Genomic DNA, 25,146 nt, shown 5'->3' with positions numbered 1-25,146 from the left:
AGGAACAAATAGAAATGATAAATACCCATTCTGCAGATAAATCGGTCTTTTCATTTGTTTTATTCTGTCTATATTCCATGTTTCTTCTTTGAATGGTTAAGACTCAATTGTCAATCAAGATTCCTTACTAAGATGCATTTTTATAGACAATAGCCCATTTGCCATCCCACTAGCAATTGCTTAATTATCTTGTACCTGACATGTAGGCAGTAAGCCAAACAGAATATTTAAAGATATAAATATTCCCATGACTTATAATGTGAGGGGGGAAATTCTCACCATGAGATTGTGTGACTCAGTCTCAAGGTGTGACCACATTGATTTTAAAAAAACACAGAAAATACTATGGGTTTGGAGTGGGCTGATTCACCTTTTTTTCGGCTGGCCACATTACACAAAGGGAAATGCAAATTGGCCTAGACTTTTTCTCTCCAAATCTGTAGTTTTCCCCTCCATTGCTGGGGCTTCTGCTTTTTTAAAAAATGGATCTATTTGCATAAGATGAGATGTGTGATCACTTGAGCAGATGCAGAAGACAGACAATGAGTCATACATGTGCAAAAACAATGCAGAAAAGCTGCCACACCAGCACACACAAACTCTGGCAAAACTCATCTTTTAAAGCTTCTCCTCTCTGTGGACAACACTCTTACCCCTGCCCCCCCCCTTTTTTAAAAAGTTTATTAAGTAGTTCCTTTGTAACAGCACCAACTGCAGGGCTATAAACAGAATAACAAATAAGACGCAAAACAAAGCTTTTCTCCTCTCTGCCTGTGTGGCCAGTTAATAAGAAAAGGCCCAGGGAACCCAAACTCTTTGGAGCAACTTCAAAGCAAATGAATGCAAGTGAATTCACATGTCCCTCCTATGCAGTTCCATCTTCAGAAAGAATCTGTGTATTTGTTTGACTGATATTTACATAATTCTGTAAATGTACAAAAGATAAAACAGCTGATAACAGCTGACTTATTGTGGTGATTATTAAAAAAGTAGAAACATTGGATGCTTGTGTCTCTCTTACGGATCAGTCTGTCCTTTTCTGTTTCCTGTATGTTGTGCTTACACACCAAAGATAAGAGAAATACCGTGCACACATTGTATAAAACACAATCAAAAGCATTTTGTGCTTTTACTCTAGAGGCAACCTCTCTCAACTGCTTGAGAATAACAGGCTATCTCTGTGTCACAAAAGACTGCCTCAAATGTAAGGGGAACACTGACAAATGTTCATTTCCTTGTGTATTCATACAATGCATCTTGGCATACACAAATGTAAATCAACCAGATAAACAAAAGAATAAATGGTCCACAGTACAAAACCACAGCCATACTATTATGTCTATGGTGAAAGCTAATAAAAATGATAAAGATAAACGTAAGAGTAATAATACTAATAGTAACAGTAGTGATATAAAAAAGAACACTCAAGTATATTTTCCAAATTATAGCCCAAATCTTCTTGTGTAATGATGCTAGTTAACACTTTAGCTTCTGGAAACAAAGTGCCTCAAGATGAGAAATTATTGCAGTGACAGAGTGCCACAGATAATGTCTATGGCAATTTCTGAACTTCAGGCATTTCGCCCCCAAAAGTTACACTGTCTGGATTACCAGCATAAGTACACAAGACAATTTTGGCCAATAACCATGATCTTTTATGCTAAACATTGTTCCCATATGATGTTATTTTTCCATCTTAGATTCAATTTTCCCTTTCATATGTAAAAGCTTCCAAACTTCCTGCAGCCACTTACACCTAAGATTAGATCTGACCTCTTTCAATTAGCACATTCATTAGAGTGACAAACACAGATGTTCTTAAAACACGGAAAGTCATCTGCAATCAGAAGAACTTGGGAAGGCTAATTTTAGATTTCAAAATTCACCTGCTTTTCATTAATCCATCTATGCACTGGAATACCAAAATATGAGCTGTGCTTGGCTGCTTGCAAATCATTGACTCAGAATCATTTTTACATTTCGGAATATCAAGTAGTTTGGTCTCTTGTGCTTCATTAAAACGCTCATCACCATTCCACCTACTAACAGCTCCAAAACTGCAAGTGAATTATGTGGTCAGTCCTTACATTTGCTCAGGTACAATGGGGAAGTGCACATGTATTTATTCTACCAATCCATTTTCCCCTTTTGTGCTGCATTAGACATTTCACTTCAATAGCTGTTGTCATATAAGGACAACTGTCCAAGCCAACAGAAGTCCATCTCAGCCTGTTACATAAAATTCTTTCCAAAAGTAAGCAGACCTTGGGCTGGTAAATAACTTGTGACATGGGGCCTTAAAGGCATGCAGATTTGATTTTATCTCCAGTGAGAAAGAAAAGCTGTGTTCAAAGCATGGCTCAAGCATGTGTGGTAGAACCTCTCTCCACCCCTACACCTTGGAGTTTATCTCAGAGTCATTGAAACAGACATCTGAATGGGTGGATTGAAAACAGCTGCTGGCAACGTACCACTTTGGGGAGAGCAGGGATGTATTTTGACACAACTGGGCCACTGCCTCCCTTACTGTGAAACATACCCAACTCAGATTGCCACAGCACAGGGCTTCGAAGGACAAGTTCATAAGTGGAAAATCCTTAGTTTGAAACTCAGCTCGGCCATGAATGAACACCAAAACATGGACTTGGATCCAGATTTTGGGAAATGGGAAATGTCTGGTGTGAAAGCAGATTCTTCTCTGTTGAATTGAACAGACAGAGGACAAGGGATCCTGAATAGGCATATGCAGAGAAAGACTATGGAGATGGCCATAGGTCCTTGAAAAGAGAATGGAGGTACCTTCTTTGTATGATGCTCTGATTTTAGAAGACGTTCTCAGAGCCTGAACTGTGTCCTTCTATTTCTTTAGAACAGCCCCATTCACTCAATGGCAGATGTTTTGGACTTCACTGGCCCCATCCTGCATAGCAAAGGATCACTAATGCAGTGGTACTCCAAAACAAAGACTCAGGTTGCAGAAGGCTGGTTTAGAACATCCAAAGACATTATCTGCAAATGCACAGTTCGACATTGGTTTAATATATTTTTACAGAAATGGAAATACATTTTTTTATGAATTCAACAGAAAGACCCACAAAAAGGAAAAAAAACACACACACTCTAGCTCTAAGAGCTCCGGCCACAAATGTTCACTGTTCACATACAGAGGGTTGCTTCACAGCACATTCTTCTCTTACATTATGGAAAAGCAATTACTGAAATGCCATTGGAGAGAGGCACATGGTTTCTATGAATTCTGTAGCAACAAGCAGTTATTCAAAAGGCACCTTTAAACATCAGACAGTCTATCAATGCAGTGCTTTGAACCTGCTGATTCTAATGGGCTCTGAGTATACATTGGTTACTGAAAGGGCAGCTATTAGTTACATTTCTAGCATGCAGATCTGAAAAAGCATGCAATGAAGGATGTTCTGTCTTTCACAGCAGATAACATCTTCTTTGTGGATATCAAGGCTTAATTTCAACCAGGAGTCACCAGGACTCAATTTATGCAGCAGTCTGGCCCATGACATTTTGCTATCACAGGTGAAGGAAAAGAACAAGAATCTCTCCCGTTCAATACACAAAAGCAGACTCTGCTGACAGTTAAATGCTTCCTCAAAAATGGCAATGAGAAGGTATCCTCCACCATTCCCAGAGGCAGCAGCCTGGGTTATCAGCTACAGGGAAAGTTGCATGGTGCACAGGTCTAATCCCACATCTGGCTCCACCTCTTCACAAAAGCTACCTAAGGTGGTCACCTGTTTTTATCTAATGGTCAAGCTAACCCTGGATACAGAATCTGAACTGGCACAGTAAAGAACAACAACAACAGTATGACTGAGTAGCTGCAGAGTTCATTTCTGAAAGATCATAGGTTTTTAATTAAGATCAGGACAAGCAAAGCAGTAGGCATGGCTTACAACTATTACACATTGAGATATTTAAGTCTAAAACAAAATAGCCATGGCATATTGCATTCTGAGTATCCTACTGCTTATTTATTATACTCTTACACGGGATGCTTCTCTTCCCTTCATTTCATCCTGACAATAATCCTATGAGGTGAGCTGTTGCAAGATTAATGGAAGAATGAAGATTTCACCAATATGTATTAGTTTTGTATATTCAGGAGGGCAGCAAACCAGTTAAAGATCAATTTACCTATAATGATAAAGATATTGATTGTTAAAGAATTGCATTACATTACTGTATTGTGCCACATATCTATAAAGATTCACTATTCTGAAAAATACATGGAAATGGAGAACAAGTTCTTCTCAATGGCAATTCCATCCACCCCACAGAGTGATTTGAATATACCTGCACTATACACAGATGAGGTGTCATATCTGAATAGTATTGTGACCTCACTTCTTTATTCATATCAGAGTGTTACACAATACAGTGAAATGTTTCTGGGAGTGGAGGATTGGCCAACTGCACACTGTTGCCCAGAGGACACACAAGCGTACTTGCAATGCTTTCTCACCCTTCATGGAGGCTCCTTCTATGTCCTAAAGCAGTGATTCCCTGCCTTGGGTCCTCAGATGTTCTTGGACTACAGCTCCCAGAAATCCTGGCCAGCACAGCTAGTAGTAAAGGCTTCTGGGAGTTTTTGTCCAAAAACATCTGGGGACCCAATGTTGGTAACTATTGTCCTAAAGAACTATCTGACCTAAAGAACTGACAACCGACAGTTGTTTCAAATGAGTTGGCAATGGCATGGTAAAAAGAGGTTATGCTATCAGAGATGGGCATGCAGGGCTGTTCTATCTCATGTTCAGCAAATCTGTAGTCTACTGCTGTGGATTTTGGTATATTGTATTCTTAACAAACTGAAGCAAAATTCTCACCTACCGCCGAAAGACGGGTAAAACTGTCATTTTTGGTTTTTCCACATTCAAATTCTGTGAATACAGAAATGAAACTAATGCTCACATCTAGTCTGACATAAAGCTTGCAAATTGGTGATAGACTGCCAATCGTCCAAACAATTCCCTCACAATCAACCGAAGTTTTGTATAAATATACAGGTTATGGAGAAAAGGATTGTTTCAACTGTTCACTTTTTAGTCCTGCATAAAAACCATGAATCAAAGATTAGTAAGGTATATCAGAAAGTGTGTGTGTGTGTGTGTGTGTGTGTGTGTGTGTGCGTGCGTGCGTGCAAGAATGAAGGTTAAAAGAGCTGTCAAGCTCCATTACTGAAAAATTAGTAAACAAACTGCAGAGACACAGTGAAATTGTTGAGACCTGACACAATAATAGGGACAGGTTATTTCAGTTTACACCAGTTGTTATCTTAACGTCCATTGGAGCTAGCAGGTATGAGACATCACACTGATTTTGATGCACAAGAATTGAACTCTAATATGATCTACGAATGGGGTTCTTTGATTTATAGGATACTAGAGGAGATGCCAATGTTTTCTCCTCACATTCAGATCTGAGTGAAAAAAATATGTGTGTTTTGAGAATTCTGAGAATCGTCTGGCATGGTTTGGGGCAATAGGAAGTAAGTTACCATAAATGTACTGAACATTATTTGCTTTGCCAATAACATGCAAGAAAAATTTCCCTCAGGCTTTGTCAATAATGAGTGCATTTTTGAGAGGGAAAGATGAAATGTTGTACCTTAGAAGCATATGATCCTATTCCTAAAGCTAGCTAAATTCAAGTTATCAAAATGAAACTTAATTGAATTGTGACTTGTAAGTAATTCTTATCGAGTTCAAGATGCAGGGTGTTTCCACAAATGACTCTGTTTTCTAGTGTTGAAGTTACAACATACATTCTGTTTGCACAGTCTGAACCAGAAAAGTACATGTTCATTCAACATATGGAAGTGTCAGAGCTTAGAATGTAATTTTTTTTAGACTCCAGCTTCCAGGGCCCTTCCCAGCCAGCATGGCAATGTGGTCATGTGAATCTCTGTGTGAGGTTCTCAAAATGTTGTGGGCTAGCCCCAACCAGCATCAGAACCATATGCCATTACCCTGCTTTGTATAGGACATTCACACAACACTCTGGAGAGAGACAATAAGTATACACCTACTTGGTGTGAGTCGGTTCAAGTTTGGGCACAACTTTCTTTCCCTTCATTCCCCCCAATAAAGGGCGACACTTCTTCTGCTTGCTTACTACACTACACTTGATCTTAGCCTAATAACTTCCAACTGAGTGTCATGGATAACTATTTCTGTAGGACCAACGTGGCCTTCTAACAAATGTCCATAATCCAAACTGCCTTTAAATTAAGGCGTCAAGAATGATTTCACCAAAAGGGGTTCACCCCAAAATGCTCTTGATCGGTCGGAATCCAGAGGGGTTTCCTCAAACTGGGGCAGATTGATACGTAACATGGTCCTCAGCTCATTCCCTTTTGGTAGGAGTCACTGGTGGGTGTTTCATCCTGGCCCAGCTTCCCTTCTTCCAGCGATCTCCCTACTTTGGATACACATTCTACTGGTTCAGCCTCCTCTAATTGGACCGAGATGCCTTTCTGTTCTCTCTTGTAAGTATCCGCAACTATCTTTTCCTTTTCACCATCAAGTAGATATGGTTTATTACACTGAGTTCTTCTATCTCCTCTAAGGTAATTTCATCTTAACTTTCTCTTTAGTCCAGGGATCATCTGTTTCTCTTCATCCCCATCCTACTTCCTCCACCTTCTGTTTTCTTTCTTATTGTTCTACATCCTCTCCCCAATCTCTCTCTCTTTTTATATCTCCCTCCACCTCTGTCACTAGAAAAGCCTCTTCTATTGGTGCCTCAGCCTCTCCTGTTCCCCCCCCCATGATCTTTTTCTCCTTATCTCTAACTGCTCAACTATCGGCAATAATGTATAGACTGTTTCAAAACCCTCCGTGGTAGGTGTTTCAGGGGATGGTTCGGTCTCCTTCCTTTTGGCAGTTTTTTTCCTAACGCTTCTAACACTTGGGTAAAGAACATCTTTACTCAACGAGAGACTTTGATTGGGCCATGTGATTCATATGTATATTTACAGGCATAACAAATTCTTATACACAAACACCCAGCGGACATTTGTCAAGATTGCAGGGAGGTAGTTAGCCCATGTAAGCCTGAAGGCTCATAGGCATTATTGGATAGGTTTGTGTGAACCCCTCATGTAGGGACTTACTTCATCAGAGAGCAGCAGCCAGGGTTTATTTCCAGTAGCAAGGAGAATTAACATGAATCTAATCAGTAAAATCATATAATATAGTTTTTATGCATTATTTCTATTTTGCCATTTGCAAAACTCTTACAAAAGAGCAAACTAACCATAATCTCTGCATCTCACAATGTTGTCAGAATCATGTGAAGTAATACACACAGGGCTACCTCTGAATAACGGAGCCAGGAGTTGGACAGAACAATCAATTCATGTCTTCTACATTGACCAAGAAGGAATGGTTGCTTATACGCTAGCAGAAAACAAGTAACATTTTACCACACACAACAATTATAATTACTAGTTTTTATGATGGAAAAAAGAAGAATTTGCTGCAATACATTGCATATAAAAAGAGTGAAATATATCCTAGGAAAAACATAACCCAGTATCTGTTTTCTTGAAATGCACTTTTAATATTTTTTTAAAAGGATCCAGAGCAAAGATACATCACCCATGATAGCACAGATGAAAGAGGGAATTTCCTTCCCCTCTCCCAAGCCGCCTCAGGATCTTATACAGCAAATCAGTTTTATTTGTATTTGAAATATATTTGGATAAATTAAATGCAGTCTCTGCATTTTGTAGGCATTAAATTTTAATGGTTGCACTCTGAAGCCATCTTCATCTAACTGAAGCTTTTGCTCCTAGCTCTTGCACTGAAGAAACACACAGAGAGAGAATAATTACATGGATTACTGTCTCCCACCTAGGCCCAGGCCCTCACACTTTTGCAGTTTCCAAGGGAAGATAGATGAAGCAAGTGTTTTGTTCTGCACTCTGAAAGGAAAGAAAGGTTGCCTAGTCTTCCTTGCCACTGAAGCCTTTGGAAGCTAAGTCCACAAACCTCCCTTAAATCCATAAAGTCTCCCAGTGAGGCATTCCTTCTTTAATGTTTCAGCAAGGTGATGGAAGAATAGTAGGAATTGTCCTTTGAGTTTCATACATTGAAGGAATCACTTTACCATCCACAAAATGGCACACCCTAAAATGTACCCCAGGTCTCTTGGGCAATTACATAGACTCTGCTCAACCATGTATTCCTCTGCACAATCCAACTTGCTCTTCTTCACTCATTCATTTCTGTTGTCTGTAGCAACCTTTCCCAGATTGACTAAGAAACTATGTTGTATAGCACTTAAATTGTCATTAATGCATAATTAAATTAGAGTTTGCCCATCTATTCATGTGTTTCTCCCTTCACTCTGCATGAAGAAAGCTGTTGTCAACAGAAATGCATTCAGATGTTTGTAGCTTTTCACAAGGGCTATCCCCATACAAACAATCATCGTTTTTCAGAGGGCTTCTTCTTGAAAACCCCGAATGTCTTAAGGTGAGATAATTTCAATATAGATCTGCAGCCTTAGGTCATCTTCCTCCTGTGGATACCTTAGCTTAACTAAGGGTGCGATCAGACAGCAAGAAAAGTGTGCATCTGATTGCACTAGAAAAGATTCCATCAGCGAATCATTCCAGCTTGGCCCTGTACTACCCTACTGCTGGACCAGGAAGGTCCAACTTGGGCATGGACTGGAGCTGAGCTGAAGTGCTATTGCCTATATGTCACGTGATTGCACAGAAATAGTTTGCACCAGACCATACCACAAGTGATCCAAAATGTGAATCATTGTCCTATATGATCATACCCTTAGTTTGGGAGTACAAGACAGAAGAACTCAGCTATGGGATGCACTTCCCAGGAAGGCTCACCTGTCTTCTAGGCTTACCTAAAAGCATATGGCAAAGAATCTCTAGCATTTTAGGTTGTGAGCCACCCTGGATCCTGCAATTAGGAGAAATGCAGCAGAGAAGTAAAAAAAAAAAAATTATTGTGCTGTCTGGGTTTTTTTTTTAATGTATTTCAATTTTTAGATAATGTAATCTCTTAACATTTTTGCAATCTGCCGATTATATAATATAATATAATATAATATAATATAATATAATATAATATAATATAATATAATATAATATAATATAATATAATATAATATACAGTGGTGCCTCGCATAACGAGCACACCGTATAATGACGAAATCGCATAGCGATGGGGTCTCAGCGATCGCAAATGTGTTCGCATACCGATGGCCCCTATGGGCAAAACTCGCTTTGCAAAGATCAGTAAGCGTTTCGCTTAACGATCTTCGCAAAACGAAGCCCGACGATCAGCTGTTCGGCAGCTCCAAAATGGGTGCCGGAAGCCCCGAAATGGCCACCCGCAGCGTTTTTGCGCCCTGCCCTCACTTAACGAGGGCGCAAAAATGGCTGCGGACCCGGGAAGCATCGCTGAACGGTGAGTTTTCGGCCCATTTGTTTAATGCGTTCCTATGGGCTTTTCTGTCCCGTTCAGCAATGTTTCGCCATAGCAAAGGTTAATCCGGAATGGATTAACCTCGCTATGCGAGGCACCACTGTAATATAATATAAATGTTCCCTTTGATTTGTAGTAATGCGCCTACCCCTCTTTCTTTTAGATCCTCTGTTAATCACAACATTAGGAAATGACAAAGCGACCAGACCATCAAAACATAGCTTGTGAACTGCACCCTTGGCTGTAATGGTGAAAGAAAACTTCACTAATAAGCATTTTAAACGAATATGAAGCAGAAAACCAATCTCCTCACCTTACAAACACAATGTGGACTGTTTCAGCACTAGCCTCTGCGTATTGTGCTACACCCTGACAAAATACTAGCTTTTATCTCTGCCATTTACTGTCAGCGTTTCTAAAGATTATTCTGGTAAGCGCCTGGCATACCTCTGGCTAGCACATCTCAGTGAATTCTAATGAGCAGGTATTAAGTAACCTGTATTTACAGGGTAAAAGATGTTTTCTGGCACCCCTTCCCAGTTCAGTTGCACAGGCCTCTACAGTTAGATTGTCTTCACTGAAACCAAAATGCTGCCTGCAACAGCCAAATAAATGTTGGAGCAAAGACAGCATTCTATTAGAAATTATCCAGCAAAAATAACAGATGATCATATCCATGCACAGATGTGGTCTCCCCACTGCTAATCCCAGCATATGAAGTTTACATTACAGGTATATGGAAACATTGATAATCAAAACTCGAAAAACTGATCCTGCCAATATCTCAATTAAAATGTTAACTTCCTTCCTTGCTCTGACTGTTCCCATTTTGTTGCTTTATATGGACTTAGTTTCTTGTGAATAAAATTATTTAGCCAGGTGTTTCTATGTACATGTTACTTTAATAACTGAGCACCCTAAGGGAATGTAGGAAGAAAAAGAGGCTTGCACACTATAGTAAACCATTTCCCAAGGGGTCCTTGGGAATTCTACCCCAGGTCCATTACACCCTAGTGTTTATTAATCTTTATTCCACAGGCAAGGCTCTCTGGAAACCTCCTAAATCCTCTTCTGGCTTCCAAGGCATCAATAAGTGCTGAATTTTATTCTTTCTATACTTGCTATCATCTTAAATTGTAAACATATAGCTTGCTTAGCAGCATCGCTACTAGACTCTGAATCAAGGGCAGGAAATTGGATTCTAAAGCATTATATTGAGAGGGAGGCTAAAATAGTATTTTACCAAGTCTTCCTTTTTGTAGAAATGAAACATCTTTCTGATTTCAGAAAGCAGCGTTGCAAGGCAATGATGGGTGCTGACATAAAGACTCTTCTTTAGTGCCCTATCTGTAGATTCCAGCTGGTCAAATGACAGTGTAGATGATGGTGATAGTGGTGATCGTCATTGTCATTTTCACTGTACACACAACTTTGAAGAGTAACTGACCCAAACAAAAACCAGGTCATTGCTCAAGGAATTGCGATGGAGATATTAGAGGTTAAAGGCAGGACGAGACAATAAAGAAAGAGGCAAAAAATAACAAGATGGCTAAAAGCCATCCAATTGTTGATGTATGCAAAAATTTTACAAGAAGCACACATAAAAGGTCTCAAGAGTCAAAGACTGCATCACAAGTAGATGCAAACTGGTGACGGGAATCCTGCTCAAAAATTATGCAGGAATACAGAATTTTACCTCTGTAGGCAGAAAAGATCAGACTGAGAGCATAGCACCCAATCCCAGTATCTCCATGTATTTCAGGTCCACCTGTCTGCTCCTGGTTGTCCCATATTGAGGAAGACATTTTGAAGGGGATCCCTATATGCCTATGGCTTGAAAACACTCAGGTAAACACAATGATAAAGCAAGATTTCTGCTTGTGATTCCTGTTTACATGGGGAGGCTTTTAGGGTGCTTAAACTTTGAATGTGCAAAGAAACCAACTTCAGACTTTCCTGCCTGATGAAGAAAGCAGTGGTGCAGGTGATAGAGGGGAGAACATACAGCTCCACATCTCTGTAGGCTGGAATTCACTGTTCAGGTTTCATATCAGAACAGGGATAGAGCAAGGGTCAAATTGTACTGTACAGAAACTACGTCATTAGATTGGACAATTCCTTAACTGCTGAAAGATTTCTGGTAGCCACATATTTTCTCACTTCCAATTGCTTGTGAATTAGCTTGCTTTGCTTTTTATCTTGGTAGTAAACACAGTTTCTTTGGCAGGTAAGATGGTTCAGGCACAGCAATATACTGGAACTGCATCTGGTACCTTTAGCGTTCAATGACAAGCTGTCCGTAATGGATAGCTTGAAATCTTAGATGAAAACATAGAGCTAAATCAAAGCAGAAGGGCACTCAAGGTCATCACCCTGACTCTCCTAATTAGCTTGGAACTTTGGCAAGGTCCTGACACATTGACAACTCAGGGCTCACCCTCACACCCGCCATGAAGATTCAGTGGCAGCAGCCACATTGATGAATTGTACTGATGTTTGCTGAAGGCAAACACATCTGGCCTTTCCTCCGAGTGGACGCACAAGGCCACAGATTTTGCAATATTCACTTGTAATAGGTTAGTAATCAGTCCCAGATTCTTGCTGTGACATCTGTCAATTCCTGACATGGAGACAGGGTAGATTATTTCAAAGGGCAATCCATTCCTTATTAAGGTCAGTGACAAAATCATTGACATGAATGAAAGTACACTGCATCACTGGAAACCTCCCCACCACCACCACAATACTCACCCAAGAATATTTTGTCTTCTTCCCTGTGCTCACTTCTAATGCATACACATAAAACTGATGGTCTTGCGTGGTAATCTCTTATATCCTCATATTGTGCAGAAAGCAACCTTTTTTTATCAGTAGTACCAGCTGATATAAGAGGACGTCTGCCCTCCTTTGTGCAGGCCAGTTAAGCTTTAATTAAATTTGTCTGCAGTTGAGCTCAAGAGAAATCATGAAATTAAGATGCAATACCTACAGAGGATACACTTGATCTAAATGTAGAAATCAGCTGGAAGAATCAATGCACTTTTCAATATAAATAAATATAAGACCTACGATTAATCTTTACTACAGGTACTAAACAAACAGCAACAGCAATAATTTTAGAACTACAGAGCTGGAAGGGACCTGATGGATCATCAAGTCCACCCCCTCTCAGGGAGGCACAGTTTGGAATAGAACTCCCAGCCTCTATGCCTAAACCATAAGCCATCCAGCAATACTATAAGAAACTTGTGCCATTTGGATATTGTTGTTTTTAAAACATTATGTTGACAAAGCTCAATAGTAACCTAACCTCTTCACTGTACAACTTAGCAATAGGATTTCACATCCTTATACTGTAGTTAGTGGGAACCCATTTAAGGGCTTAACTATATATAACATTAAATGCATCAATGTAGAGGTGTCTAAAAATGTGAATAGCATCAATATGAGGATGTGACTGATAAATATTGAAAATGCAACAAGCAGTAAAAAGAAGAGTTAATCCCTTCCTTCCTTCCCTCCTTTCCTTACTTGAGAAAATCCATCCTGTAAGGCTTGCATGTTATTTGGAGAGGACTCCCTAATGGGCATGTCCTCCCAGTTGATGCTATTTGTATTTGCTATTTGTATTTGTTTACACATAAGCTACATTTGATGATAACTTGGTATTTAATGTGTAAGGCTAAAGAACTGTATAAGGGTTAGAGTTACACTTCAGCTATATCCAATTATGTACACCCTGGCTCTCTTTAGATGTTCTAATACATTTAGATAGACAGGGGAACGCTCCTAATCCCATGATGCTACAGAAGTTTTTGGCCTACAATTTTCCCCAGCCTTAGCAAGCAATGGTGAGGGATTATGGGAGTTGCAGATGGGACATACTTTGATGCCAACACATACATTTCATATATACATATATACAGTGGTGCCTCGACGAATCCACATAGCGATGAGGTTTTTACGATCACAAAAGCGATCGCATTGCGATGTTTTATATGGCAAAACATCACTTTGCGATGATCAGTAAGTGCTTCGTTTACCAATTATCGCATAACGATGTTTTAAAAACAGCTGATCGGTGGTTCCAAAAGGGCCACCGGAAAAAATGACTGCCCGCAGTGTTTTCGTGCCCTTTCCTCGCTTACCGGGCAGCGAAAATGGCAGCCGGATGGAGGATTTCCGCATAGCAGTGAGTTATTTCCCCATAGGAACACATTAAACATGTTTTAATGCGTTCCTATGGGGTTTTCCCCCCGCATAGCAATGAATCCGGATAGCGACGATTTTTTCGGCACGGCTTATCATCGCTATGCGGGGCACCACTGTATATATAATCTCCATTTCCCCAAAGTTGAATGGGGCTTATGTGTTTGTAGGACATATGGGACAAGAGTTTTCATGTTAGAGCTGGCAGCAGCTGTTAAGATGCGGTACCCACAAGGACCTACTCCATTGTTTTGAGATGGTCCTAAATGTACAGCTTATTCAAGTTCCCTACTCCTACATTTGAACACTCATTAACCTAAGAGCAGAATCAAAATCCATCATTCCCCTAATGATCAGTGTGAGCTGAAATAAATCATGTAGAGTCAGCATCATGTCTCAGATTCTTTGTGTCTCAGGGTGGGGTTGGGGAATGAGACCACCTACTTGTTCTACTAGCTTTCAAAGAAAGGAAGAACTGGCAAATCTCGTTAGTTCCATTTTAGAATGCTGTGCAAGCTTGTGTAGGCCAAAGGGATTAGGAAGCGGAGAGAGAAGATGTAGTATTACCTAACTGGCCAGAACAGCACCCATGCCCTCGCAGGATGTGACCTTTCAATCAGAAGAGGAGTTCAGACACACTCGTTCAGCTGACAGAACTGGTTCCAGAGGAACAAAAACACATTCTAAAAATAGAATTCATATCTCTGGCCTGTTTGTTTTTCAAGTCTCTAGTTGAGAGCAAGAGTTTCAGCTTCTCACTATGAGATATTATGTCCTATGTTTCATTTTTGAACTTTTTGAATTCTCTGTGGCACCTACTTCTGCCTAAGCTCAAATGTAAGAACCAAAGGGCTGCATGAGGGGATACATGGAGGAAGCAATTAAAGGGAGTATTTACACACAACTGAAACAAGGAACAACCCTATCATTGGGCGCAATGAGGTGACCACTCAAGGAAGCAGATGATGAGCAGGCACTGGAATCAGCTTCTGACTGTTCCTCATAAATTCTCTGGATGATCCCCTCAGTTGCAGATCCTGCTTACACAGCTCATTCTGCCCTACACCCTCCCTCAGCTGAGGTAGGAATTCTCATGACTAATCAACTGCTAGCTCAGTCACCATCTGAACATAAATTGGGAAGGAGGCTCCAACTTTCTCCATTTCAGGTGACAAAATGTCTTAGGTTCACACTGACTGAAACGTAGGGCAGCAGCCATTTTGTGATCAGTTCTAGTAAGACATGCACAGTGTTATGTGACATTGGTTTCACGCTTCAGTCTACCGTGAGTCTTCAGAGTTTAGCCTCCAGCCACTTTACAAGGTCTGCAGCAGCAGATACTACCCAAGCCACAATGAAAAGTACTGGAAGAATCCAGGCTGTCTATTGAAGGTGCAGTTTAATTGCACATGTAATTGTGATTGCAGTTGTGTATTGCAATCACAATAAAACGTCATTTCCTGGCACTGGGACCCTACCTGACCAAGACAGAGCTGACCAAATGTGCTTTAATCCCTTCTATTTCAGGGGGTGGTGGTGGTGGTAAGCTTTATTAATATACTATACTGAATTATAAGAATAAACTAATGGTGGCTTGAAGTTGTGCTAGTTCACAAAATTTTAATAGGTCATAATGATATGCAAATGGTATGTAGAATAGAATCCTTTAAAAGCAGCAATAAAATTAAGAAAAATGTATGTTATACACCCATTCCTCGTAGCACTTGTAAACTTCTTAATCTGCTGGCTCAGCCACTCTTATCACATTTTTACTTCCTTATGAAAGGGCCATCTAGTGACCATTCTAATTTTTCACAAAAGAAAGTATGCCAAAATGCAGTTATGAAGGAAATACGATTATAACGTGAAAAATAAGGGAAGTTTTTTTAATGATGAAGATATTTTCAAGGGTCAGCCCCTTATTTTAGAAAAGCAGCTGATTGTCAGACAAGGTTTTTCAAAGGTGGTTCTCCAATGACGAACAGCAACAATGTAAAGCCAGGAATTCATATAAATTTGCAATAATCCTAATTCAAAAGAAAGATCAGTAACTGAACTAGCACATAAACAATGACACCATTCATTTTAATATCATATCCCTTAAAGGAACCTGGGTAAGACAGCTGGTCCAGTTACGTACATTCAACCTGAAATTGACAGGTTGTGCTTTGAATAATGAGGCACAGTGTTGCTCGAAGCCGGATTTGTGGTCTGAGAAGGTGTGATGGTGTGATGAAGTTCCTCCACCTATCAGTTCAGGCCATGGGCCACAGGTATCTAATGATGAGCAAATATGATCATTTACAGGAGGCAGAGCAATGAAGATGAGCTGACAGAAAAAAGAGACAGCTATAAGCCTTTTCTTCTACTCACTAGGACAACATCTTGCTTGGAATGATTGTAATGTAACCATTGAATGGAAAACCCAAACAGCCATAGGTTAATAGTGGATATGTAGATTAACTTGATTAAGGGGAATCCAGCTGAGTGGTTTAGTAAGATCTGCACAACCATATCCCCTTCAAGGATTGCTGCCTTGTCGTGGCGAAAGGGGCTTGAGTTATTCAGAGAAGCTATGGGCTATGCCGTGCAGGGACACCCAAGACGGACAGGTCATAGTGGAGAGTTCCGACTAAACGCAATCCACCTGGAGTAGGAACTGGCAATGCCACTCCAGTATCTTTGCCAAGAATACCCCATGAACAGAAACAAAAGGCTAAAAGATATGATGCTGGAAGATGAGCCCTCAGGTCGGAAGGCGTCCAACATGCTACTGAGGAAGAGCGGAGGACAAGTACAAGTAGCTCCAGAACTAATGAAGTGGTTGGGCCAAAGCCGAAAGGACGCTCAGCTGCAGAGGTGCCTGGAAGTAGGAAAGTCTAATGCTGCAAAGAAAAATACTGCATAGGAACCTGGAATGTAAGATCTATGAACCTTGGTAAGCTGGATGTGGTCAAACAACAGACGGCTAGAATAAACATTGACATCCTGGGCATCAGTGAACTAAAATGGACAAGAATGGGCAAATTCAATTCAGACAATTATCATATCTACTATTGTGGGCAAAAATCCCCTAGAAGAAATGGAGTAGCCCTCATAGTCAACAACAAAGCACAACAATTTTCAAAGCTTTTTGGAGGTATTTACTTAATATCCAAAACAGTTTGTATCCTTCCCCAACCCTATACATCCAAACATGATTAATCTCCCCCACCGTGTGTGTGTGTGTGTGTGTGTGTGTGTGTGTGTGTACAGATGTGTACATGTATATATATGACTTTCCATAATTCTAGTTGGACTTTACTATGACAACTAAAATGATGGAAGTTTTAAAACCCATTTGAAATGAGGGTAAATTGCATACCATAAATATGCCTAGAGTGATCATAATTGACCAGATAGGCGGGATAAAAATAGAATAAATAAATAAATAAAAATGAGTTTAAACTGTCGAAGAAAAAGAAAAAAAGGCTTACATCCAACATACTGTATTTACCATCTTTCAGTTCCTTCACCTGCCATGTGCTTTGCTCCAGAGCTCTCTAGAATTGTTCTTAATATTTCTCAATGGCTATAGAATAGAAGGAAGGAAGGATTGAGCCCTTCTTATGTGCACTCAAGGAAACTGTTTTCATGGGCATACCGACAGTACTAGATACAGCAGGCTACCAACAGCCCACTTTGTTATCCAAGTCACAGACAGTTCTTCTCTTTTAAATAGCAAACCAAGTGTGCTTGATCATTGTAAGAACATCAGAGGTGCTCAGAGAATGTTACCACCCCATATTATCAGCAACTATTGGGAATTTATTCTGGGCTGCCATTACACTGCCATGAAAACTACTCTTTATGCAGAATAAACCTATTTTGTATGTTGTACAACTTAATGAAACTTTGATCATATGCTGCTATGATGGTATCCATGTCATATTTTAGATGTATCAAGTGACTTCGAGCTAGACTTTTTTATATACTTTCTCGTGCATTTTGCACAATTCTCTTTTTATTTTTACAGCGTGTATGCTTTGCTTTATTTAATAGTCTTCCAAGTTTCAGCCTAATATGTGGTTAGAATATTAAAATTTCATGAGCAGTTTGATTATCATTTTAGTGTGTCTGCAAGCATTCTGCAAACTAACATTGATTCAAGCTTGTCATTCATTTTGTGTACATATCAAAGGGAACTTAAATTGTAGTCATTTATCAGCAACTGCAAAATAGTGATATGCACTTTCCATTGTGGATTTAATCTGCAGTGTTCATGCACAGTTCCTGATAATGAGCAACCATCACTCATTGTAAAGTGCAATAAAAAATTTGGTTAATAAAAAAAGAAGAATGCTATAATTATATGATCTGTAGTCAAGTGAATATCCAATCAGCCATTAATAAAATAAGGTGAATTCTTTTTCATAAATAATTTATGGCATGCTAAAATGAGGAGGCTGGACAGAGGTGCTATCTCCACAATCCCTATCTCATCAGTATTTCCAAAAATGCTGTTCAAGCATGTCATTCTAACAAAACAAAACAAAAAAGCACACACACAAAATTGCATGGTATATATTCAAGACCACTTAATTCAGATTAGCTATTTGTTAACCCACTTCAATCATCTGGCTGGACTCCCTGTTAAGGTGGCTCACAAGAGCTCAACGGAGTGGCACACTTTCTGCACTCTTAATATACAGTCATGTGAAAAAGAAAGCACACCTTCTTTGAATTCTATGGTTTTACATATCAGGACATAATAAAAATCATCTGGTCCTTAGCAGGTCTAAGGATTAGTTAAGTACAACCTCAAATGAACAACACATGGCATATTACACTGTGTCATGATTTACTGAACAAAAAGAAAGTCAAAATGGCAGAGCCATGTGTGAAAAACTAAGTACAACTCATGATGATTCAATCGCTTGTAGAACCACCTTTAGCAGCAATAACTTGCAGTAATCATTTTCTGTACGACTTTATCATTGTGGAGAAATTTTGGCCCACTCTTCTTTACAACATTGTTTCAGTTCATTGAGGTTTGGGGCATTTGTTTATGCACAACTGTCATAATGTCCCACCACAGCATTTTAATCGGGTTGAGATCTAAACATTGGCTGGGTCATTGCATTGATTCTCACCTTTTTCAACCATTCTGTTGTAGATTTGCTGGTGTGCTTGGGAGCATTGTGGATAAAGGGAAGCTCTTTTCCCTCTCACGCAATACCAGAACCAGGGGACATCCACTCAAATTGAGTGTTGGGAGAATGAGAACAGACCAAAAAAAAAAAATTCTTTACCCAGCGTGTTGTTAGTCTGTGGAACTCCTTGCCATAGGATGTGGTGATGGCATCTGGCATAGATGCCTTTAAAAGGGGATTGGGCAGATTTCTGGAAGAAAAATCCATCACAGGTTATAATCAATGATGGGGATGTATAATCTCCAGGCTTAAAAAGATGGTACCTCCAAATGCCAGATGCAGGGGAGTGGTATCAGGAGATAGGTATCTAGCTGTCTCATGTGCTCCCAGAGGCATCTGGTGTGTCCACTGAGAGATGCAGGGCTCTTCAGCAGGGCTCTTCTTATGTTGCATGGCCCAATTTTGGCCAAGGTTTAAGCTGTCGGACAGATGGCCTCACATTTTGACTCTAGAATTCCTTGGTATACAGAAGAGTTCATGGCCAACTCAATAACCGCAAGATGCACAGGTACTGGGGCTGCAAAACAAGCCCAAATGATCACCCCTCCACCACCATGCTTGACAGTTAGTATGAGGTTTTGTGCTGATATGTTGTGTTTGGTTTTTGCCAAACTTGGTGCTGTGCATTATGGCCAGCCATCTCCACTTTGGTCTTGTCTGTCCAAAGAACACTGTTCCAGAAGTCTTGTGATTTGTCCAGATGCAACATTACAAACCTAAGCCATGCCTCCATGTTCTTTTAAGAGAGAAGAGGCTTTCTTCTTGGCAACCCCTCAAAACCAACCATACTTGTTCAGTCTTTTCCTAGTTGTACTGTCATGAACATTAACATTTCACATGCTAACTAAAGCCGGTAGAGTCTGAGATGTAGTTCTTGGGTTTTTGGCAGTTTCTCTGAGCATTGCATGGTTTGAATTTGCTTTCCTGGGAAGATTAGCAACTGTATTGAATGTTTTCCACTTGTGAATAATCTTCCGCACTGTGGAATGATGGACTTTAAATGGTTTGGAAGTGGCCTTAGAACTCTTCCCAGATTGATGGGCAGAGACAATTGCTTCTCTCTGATCATTGCTGATGTGTTTCCTCCTTGGCATTTTGTTAACACACACTTGAATACTCCAGACCAGCAGAGTGCTAAAACTTCAGCTTTTAGAGGTGGTCACAATTGCTGATGATCAATTACTCAGGTGCATTTGGTTAGTAGCACCTGGCAGCTACTTAGCTTAATTCATATGGAAGCAGTAAGGGTGTACTTAATTTTTCACACATGGCTTTGCCATTTTCACTTTATTTTTGTATAATAAATTGTCACATTCTCACCTGTCTCTTGGTTGTTTCACCATTCAAAGGGCACAAGCTACTAGTCATGTCACTGTCACCAGTTGATTACATCAGCATTATGTAATAGAGGTCCAGGCAATGTGTCATTTTAATTAGAACCAAATAGAAGTTGTTTATTATTACAGTTGATGAAGATACAATCAATGTCTTTAACTCTTAACCAAACATCCCACTTCATCCACCCTCAATAGCCAATCCTTTCTCTATCCACCCCAAACTCCAAAATTACTATCTCTCCAACCCTCAAACTCTAAAACTCCAGTCTCCAATCTTCAGAAACTCAAATCTAAAACTCTCAAACTTCTCTGCTCCTTTTCCAGCACAGACTCATATCTCATGACTCTGCCTCTCCAGCACTCTCATTGGTCCATACAGATAGCACATTAATATTCATGACCTGGGCAGACACCATATAAATCATGCTATGGTGTAATATGCCATGTGTTGTTTATCATAGCACTTGTAAACTTCTTGTTCATCTGAGATCATATTTACCTAATTCTTAGACCTGCTAAGGACCAGATGATTTTTCTTATGCCCTGATATGTAAAACCATAGAATTCAATGACAGTGTACTTTCTTTTTCACATGACTGTATTAATAATCATGATAATCATGTCCCATCAAGTCAACTCTGACTTATAACAACCCTTCACAGTTTTTTTTCAGGATGAAAACATTCAGAAGTGCTTTACCAGCCCCTTCTTCTGGGGGTCCCCAGGAACTATATAGCTTGTCCAGAGCCTTAAAGGTGGCTCTACTTTCAGGAAGCACACTGCAGAACTGAACTCCCAACCTTTGGCTCAAAAGCCAGAAACCGAAATCACAGAGCTGTCCAGCCAGCCCAAAAATTATTAAGCAGACATGATCCAAATATTTCATGCTCAAGCATTCAGTTTCTTACAGTGATGCATTTTAGGGTTTTCTAGGTAGGGGTACCAAGAGGTGGTTTACCATTCCCTTCTTCTGGGGGTTGACCTGGGACAGTGCAGCTTGCCCAAGGACTCACAAGCTGGCTCTTCTCCTACAAGGCACAGTGTGGAATAGAAATCCCAACCTCTGGCTTCACAGTCAGATACTTAAACCACAGAGCTATCTATTATTATGAGTGAAACGAGATTCTAATTTTATCAGATAATCGTATATAAGATGCTGAGGTGTTTCCTGTTCCAGATATATTGTAGCAGAGAAGAACACTGTCATGTGAAGACAACCTTGTTTTTTTTTCTGCAACAATATTTGCTCCCCTCAAAACAACCCTCCAGGAAACAGTGTCTGCTTATAAAATGAGATACTTCATTAGTCATTTGGTTACTAAGGACCAATAAAGGATTATAAGTAGGGCTGTGAAAATCTCTCCATTTCAATTTGGTTGCTTTTCTCAGAATCATATCTGCATTTTCTTCCCTTCCTTACTTTCCACTGAACTTAATGTATTTTTACATAACTTTGTTAGTGCTCTTAGATATTTATATATTTCACTAGCTTACATGTTTTCTCACATGGACTAAAATGTGTTTATGCACATTTTTTCAAGTATGCAGATTTTAAGATATGTGTGCTGTGTTTTATTTATCCAGAGGACTCCATAAGTATTGCAAATCTGCAAACTCTTGCAAGTCTTGAGAGGTCTGAAAAGGCAATTCAATGAAAATGATTTTCTATCTCTTACTATATATCAAAGGCAAAATGTTCTTAAAAGATAGTGGACTCAGTTAATGCAGACATTAGTGTAAGCCTGTAGAGAAAAGGAAACACCCTATCAAGGGGTGGGAGCAGAAAATACAGGGAAAACCTTGTGTTCAAACCCAATACACTATGCTCATTTGTATACTGTATTTCCATACTACAAATTGTACCTACAGGGATAATTAAATGTCAAGGTGCAGTTAAGTCACTTCTGTCTTGGTGTCAGAATGTGAAAGTATGGCTGGATTCACCTCAACTTGAAGTTACCTTAAAATAACAGTCATTATGTAGTTTGAAAAGAGTTTTTTTTTCCCTTTCTTTCCCCTGCTTTTCGGAACAGAGGAGACTGCTAAAATTCAATTCATCAAAAAACTTCTGGTTTTATGATTAGAGATGGACATGAACCACCAAATCAGTGGTTAATCCTTTGGCCAAACAGGTATTCAGCACTTCCCAACCCTGCCTCCTCCAAAGGGCATCCACTCAGAGACAACACCCAGAGGAGGCAGGGCAGGGAAACCTGTGTGCCGCTTCTGAGTGGGTGCCTGCTAGAGGAGGCGAGACTAAGAAGTGCTGAATACCTGTTTGGCCAAAGGAGAAACTGGCATGAACAGTTCAATGGTTGATGCCCATCTCTATTTATGAATGTGAGATACTGTGCTTCTTTACCCACAACTCAAAATGCCAGGAAATGACCCAATATTGCTGTACAATATTGTCCCCACAATGACAGCAGGAAAAAAGATGCCAAGTGTTACACTGCAAAAAAAAAGGAGCCTGAATGTTGACAACACCAATGGCAGCAATCAAGATGATTTGCAGGAATCTAAGCAGAGCTGTTAATGATAGGACGTTTTGGAGGTCATTAACTCACGTAGTCACCACACAACAGAAGTGACTTAAAGACACATAACATCTTCGGAGTTTTCTTCCTTATTACCAGACAAATGTATGGGTAGAATGGCTGAAACTTGGACAGGATATAGGCATCAAAGCTCTGGTAACACCAAGTAAGACCATGCTCAGCCATCAAAGAAAAAAAATATTCACAGATTAAATGAGTAAATATTCTCTGAGAGAATGTTTACTGAAAGCACTTAGGGTTGGGGCGAACACAACTGCTCTGTGTTTTTGTAATGCAGAAATACTTGGAATATGCCTTACAAAACTATGTTAATTCCCTGGAGATACAGGGATCCTCCAGAAATGTCCCTTTCTGGAGGATTGTAACTCCATTCCTTCATTAAGCAAAAGAATCTTCAAAGAAAATCTCTCTTTTGATTGTTGAGACATTTTGTTGCACTTCAAATACCACCCTTCTCAACTCATGAAGTTACAGCAATGTACAGTATCTACTTTGAAATGTTCATGCTCCTCTGTGCAGTTTCAACGTAGCAAAGTCACTGTTCTACCCTTTTGAAAGGCACTTTCTGAAGAATCTACATCCTGGATTATTCCAAATAAGAATAAGGGGGGTGGTGCCAATCATTTTCTGTCAAGATATGCAGGACTAGTCTTTTCAATTTATTTGATGTGATTTAAATGCAGAAATCTGCATGTTTTGCACGGGGGAGGGGAAACAGTTTTACTTTTTAAAAAATATCACTCAAAACCCCTTTGCACAAACATCTCCAAAGTTGGCACAGATCAAGAGCAGACTATCTGCTATATCTGTGTCAAATTTGGCACTGAAGTCCAATTTCAAACATATAATGTTTTTGGGGGGGCTGCCCCATTTTTACAATTGCAGAATGTTGATTTGTTCTGCCAGTACAATAACATCACTGCTTTCAATGCAGTGATAATGCAGAGATGTGAAATATTTGCTTATTCACCTTCAAATCCCAAAATCTCATAGCTGGCATGAAAGCTGTAGTCCAAAGAAGAAATGTTTCCTATCTCTGTCATAATAATGGCTACTCCATATTTCATTCCTCTGCTTTACATATAAAAAGAATATGTTACCAGGTCTCATGGCAATGGCTGAAGTCTTGGGGAACTGTGATTCCTCTCTGGGTTTCCAAACAGAGAAACAAATTTTATGACAAGTGGCTCTGGAAGAGGAGAAATGTTGATTTTTGTGTGTACAATAGGTAGTTTTAAGGCCTGGCCACCAATCTTCCAGTTGTTGCCATTCACAATGGAAACCAAGCATATCAGTTGAACATGAAGGTATTTTTATGTATATGTCACTTACACAACATTAGCACACCAAGAAGCCAGAAGCAAGGAAAGGAGATTTGGGCAAGTGCTTAGGCCCCTCTTGTCTTAAGAGTGTTGGAATATATAAGTACACAACCCAGCATGCATGCAACTGTATAGAATTATGTTTGAGTTGTGTAATCCACATATTGGAATATATATAACCAATCAAATTAGCCAACGGACGTTAAGTGGCTTAACTGCCAAACAGATAGAAAAAGAAGTGACAATTATTCTGTTAGAAGAAGAAGTAGTCTGTTAGGTGTTGTTTATTAGAGGAATCTGCTTGTACTGTTAGCCTGACAACTTCTCTGTTACTGTGTCTGATAAGAATACTGTATGTTATGAAACAGTTATGTATAAGCACTCAGGTCTATATCAAGTACAAATGTTTTTAAGCACATTTAGTTTATTCTACATGTATGTTACACACTAAATGTTTTTAAAGTTTTGCCAAGACTAAGTTAATTTTATTTCAACTGCTGTCACACACAAGGGATGGGATAATACCATTCATAACCCATTACGCATTATTTTGTAGAAAGGGAGTACGTGTGGATCTCTTGGAGGAGAACAGCTCAAAAAGAAAAGAACTCACTCGCATGCATGCACACACACACATACTCTGCAAAATGATGCAGAAACGTGCAGAGAACTGCTCAGTCAGCAAGTTTAACAGCCGCTCCTCCCACTCAGTCCCAGAGAAGCAGCCTGCCTCTTCTCCCCGCCCCCCCCCCCCCAAGTTAGTCACACACAGAGAGAGGCGCCTGGAGAGGCTTCTACTGTGCAGTTCTCTCTGCTGCCTGTTAAACAAGAGAACTCCAACGAAAAGAATAAGGACTTGAAAAATGTCTTAAGAAAAAGGCTACAAATCATGCGTTGAGTTCAAGTCATTTAAAAAAACAGGTGAGTCAAGTCCGATTCAAGTCCCCATCCCTGATGGTTGGTTATTGTTGGGCTGCGGTGGGCTGAGGCTGCACTGCCTCACAATTTCATTCTCTATTCTTTACGCACGTTACAGGTAT

The 25,146-nt window shown here is 39.8% G+C and overlaps 1 protein-coding gene across 4 annotated transcripts in view; it reads right to left on the bottom strand.

The window, feature by feature from the left end:
- The window catches only part of GALNTL6 (polypeptide N-acetylgalactosaminyltransferase like 6), a 640,150-nt gene that overhangs the window by 595,177 nt on the left and 19,827 nt on the right, over positions 1-25,146 (bottom strand). The gene's annotated exons all lie outside the window — the stretch shown is intronic.

The sequence above is a fragment of the Pogona vitticeps genome, chromosome 5, assembly GCF_051106095.1.
Source record: "Pogona vitticeps strain Pit_001003342236 chromosome 5, PviZW2.1, whole genome shotgun sequence".
Lineage (NCBI taxonomy): Eukaryota > Metazoa > Chordata > Lepidosauria > Squamata > Agamidae > Pogona > Pogona vitticeps.
Note: the sequence above shows the minus strand (reverse complement) of the source record. Positions and strands in the feature narration are given on the sequence as shown.